Raw genomic sequence first — 4,268 nt, 5'->3', positions numbered from 1 at the left:
ACACACACATACAACACACACACATACACACACATACACACACATACGCACATACACACACACACAAACACACACAATACACACACACACACAATACACACACACACACACACACACACACACACACACACAGTAAGTACAAAGACATCTACCTCCTCAATTGTAGTGTCCACATTCAAGTGTTTCCCGGGCACCCACAGCCAGCAGCTACCATATTGTATGGTGCAGCTATGGAATGTGTCTGCCATCACAGATGGACCAACCCACTAATATATCTAGGAATATTCAAATTTCGGGACTACAGAAACCCCATGACTGCAATATCCCTGTCCTTAGAGAGCTGGAAGGAGTCTTCTGAAACAGATATAAGAATACCAAGTGGCTGGGCGTTGGTGGTGCTCGCCTTTAATCCCAGCACTCGGGAGGCAGAGGCAGGCGGATCTTTGTGAGTTCGAGGCAGCCTGGTCTCCAGAGAGAGTGCCAGGATAGGCTCCAAAGCTACACAGAAAAACCCTGTCTCGAAAAACCAAAAAAAAAAAAAAATACCAAGTGTCCAGAGATCATGGAGGAGCTATCTGAACCCCCTGAAATGATTGCTTATTATCAATGGTTGGTATCATTTTTACTAGATATTATTATTATTATTATTATTATTATTATTATTATTATTATTTATTGGTTTTTCGAGACAGGGTTTCTCTGTGTAGCTTTGGAGCCTATCATGGCACTCGCTCTGGAGACCAGGCTGGCCTCGAACTCACAGAGATCCGCCTGCTTCTGCCTCCCGAGTGCTGGGATTAAAGGTGAGCACCACCATCGCCTGGCTTTACTAGATATTATGATGATAAAAGACTCCAGTCTTTCCAGTAACAATATAAGCTCTCATTATCATTTCAGAGGAGAAAACAGGTTAGGGTGAGGTCACACTGTCGGTAGCGCTGTGGTTTTGGACCCATGTCTCTGAGGTCAGAGGTCACAGTGATGCCTATCAGCTCCACTCTGTCACTGAAGGATCTTAAGTGCTGTCTCTCGAAATTGGAAAGTGAGGTAAAGCTCTGAGCACAGGCACTGATGCTGGAGGTTGTTGTGCAATGGTTTCCTCTGAGACGGAAACATTCCATCCTGCCAGGAAGCTCCGTAAGAACTCAGAATAGCCTCAGGAAGTCCCTGAAATTGACCAGATTCGCTCGCTAGACCACTCCCTGCCAGAGTCTACGATAAAAGCTGAGAGTCCTCCTCAAAGGAAGTGAAGCTGGGCTGCAAAGAAGCCAATCAGAAGGGAAAAGCTGTGAAGACACTGAGACGGAAACAGCTGCCTGGAGGAGGCAGAAGCCCGACGCGCTGCTTCCTGGAAGGGGCCTCACCAGCTGAGGCGCCTGGAAGGACACCCTCCAACTGTGGCGCTGCCTGCGGGCTGTGCAGTGTGCTCCAGGTTCCCAGCTTTGTGAGCTGTCACCCATGCTGGGGCGGGCACCCATATTCCTGCAAGTAACCCCAAGTTGGACTTCGGCAGTATCTGTGCTTTGGTCTGTCGTCAGATAAGCAGACATGTGTGTTGCATCTCCCTGGGAAAAGTTTTGTCACATGACAGAGATGATGCCAGGAGGCCGTGAGCGGAATTTGGACAAGTGAAACACCCACAGGAAGTGCTTCCAGGTGGGGGGCTGATGAGCAGCAGATCACATCACGGGAAACTGGGGCTTTGCCCTGACTGGGAAGACGATGCAGAACCTAACTCTTAGCCACCAGATTCCAGGGGTGAGGAACTAGGGCACTAGCCTATAACTCTGCCGGGGGTAGAAGGCTGCTCCAAGGAGCATTTAACGCTGCACTGCTAGTCTGCTCCCATCCAGAATTAGCTAACGATGCTCTTGAAGCCACAATGGCCTCACAGATGCTCAGGATACATCGAAGAATGGTGACTGTGGATGGAAGGCCTGAGGGCAGGGGACCTACGAGGTGTCACACAGTGGGTTGTTGGACACTCTTCTTTAACAAAGTGATGGCTAGTGCCCAATACTATTTTTATATCCTACAACACAAAACTGAGATGGTTACAGTCTGCCAGAACATGACTGTGGGAGAGCCCAGAGGCACAATTAGACATCTGAGTTGATTTTTGACACAGATGACAGAGGAAAAGGTTAATTTTCATTGCATACAAAGAACTCATTAGCACAGGGACTTTGTCTAGTTCAAAACTACAACCCTAACATGTAACTCAAATTAACTGGTGAATGAATGAGTGGAGTGAGTTCATGACTGAGGTTGACTGACACCTCTGAAAAAAGATGGTTAGTTCATACATAAGAAAGTTCAAGTGGCTGACAAACATTTGATAAAACATAAGACGCTCCTCTTCTCTGGTGGTGCAGGCCTGTAATCCCAGCTCCTCAGATCTTCCTGGGCTCCAGGATGAGTTCCAGGCCAGTCTGAGTAACTGCTTCAGTGTGGCATAAGGCCCTCAGGCTCAAACCCTACAACCACAAAAAAGAAAAAAATATTAATAATGAAGAAATACAATTTTTGAGAAATGCGAACTGAAGCAGCACTATCTGTTTTACATTGAGTTTTAAATATTAAATGAACAGTAACTAGTGGACAGAGTCGAAGATTCTTTTTTATTTTATTTTATTTTTTAAAGGTTTTATTTATTTATTATGTATATAGTCTATACAGTCTTTTGCCTGCATGCCAAGCAGAGGGCACCAGATCTCAGTCAAGGTGGCTGTGAGCCACCATGTGGTTGCTGGGAATTGAACTCAGGATTTCTGGAAGAACAGTCAGTGCTCTTAACCGCTGAGCCATCTCTCCAGCCCCCAAGATTCTTTTTTGAAAAAAGTGTTTTGTTTTGATCAAGACAGAGGATCACTATGTAACCCTGGAACGGGCTATATACACCAGGCTGGCCTTGAACTCACAGAGATCTGCCTGCCTTGCCTCTGGAGTGCTGGTACTAAAGGCATGCGTAACCACATCTGGCAGTCCACAGTTTTTTTTTTTTTTAATATGAATTTTTCCATTTTTTTCCTTGCAAAGCATTTTGAAAACATTTGTTTGCACTATATATACATACAAGGTTCCTTCTAGAAATCTGTTCCATGGACATCGGAGTACAAGTGCCCAAGCATGCATGATCAAGGACCTGTGTTGCTCAGTGCCCACTGCACAAGTGGGAACGTGGATGAGAGTCCACAGCAGAGCAGCTGAATCGGGTGAGACAAGTTCACCACACAGAGCGTTCCAGAATTCTTTCAAGCAGGAGCTGTCTACTGACTTAGAACGACTCCTGTGATATGTTATTTAGTGGGAAGTGGTTCCAGGAAATGATAGGTTTCTTTTCTTAGGAAAAGAACAAATACATTCTTTAACATGTAGAATGATCCCTCACGGGATGTCATGAAGAGATAGATAAAGGAAGGAAACGTGGGTCTAGAAAGATGGCTCAGTGGTCATAGCACATGCTGCTTGTAGAAGATCCAAGTTTGGTTCCCAACACCCGGGCCATGTGTGGCTGCCCTGCACCACCACTAAGTCCAAGTAGCAGGCGAAAGCCTGGAGATTTGGATGAACGACAAGGCACCTGGTCGTTTTCCGAGAGAATGTGTCTCTCCTTTATTGTGGAGCAGCCTTATACACAAACTTAAAAAAACCCCAGGTGAAAGGGTTCACAACAGGATATTGGTGCTAGTGGGGTGAGGTCAGGAAAACAGGAGGTACCTGTGGTTATGCTGCAAAACAACTCTTAGAGACCCCGTGGGGGCTGGGTCCCAACAATCAGGGTGCTCACAGTGGCCTGTAACTCCAGCTCCGGGGGATCTAGTGCCCTCTTCTGGTTTCCACAGGTGCTTGTGGATAAGCACATACTATATACAGATGCACATAATCAAAAATAAATCTCATAAAAATATCATGGGAATGATGCTCACAGCATAATCACATAGGAAAAATATAACACAGAGATTTATGCTTTCCTTGGGAGAGACACCAACAGGCTAGGACTAAAATATAAACACAAATGTACAAATTAAAACATTGATTTAATTTATTTATGTATTTACTAGTATTTCTATATGCACTTATTTATTTACTGCATATGCTCAAGCAAGAGTGCCACTACGTGTGTGTGGAGTTTAGAGGCAACTTTGAGGAGTTGGTTCTCTCCTTCCACTGTGTGGGTCCTGGGAATTAAACTCATGCTGTCAGTCTTGGCAGCAAGCACCTTCTTTACCCACTAAACCATCTTGGCAGTCCTGTACCTATTTTTC

This window comes from Cricetulus griseus, chromosome 6 (genome assembly GCF_003668045.3).
Source record: "Cricetulus griseus strain 17A/GY chromosome 6, alternate assembly CriGri-PICRH-1.0, whole genome shotgun sequence".
Lineage (NCBI taxonomy): Eukaryota > Metazoa > Chordata > Mammalia > Rodentia > Cricetidae > Cricetulus > Cricetulus griseus.
Note: the sequence above shows the minus strand (reverse complement) of the source record.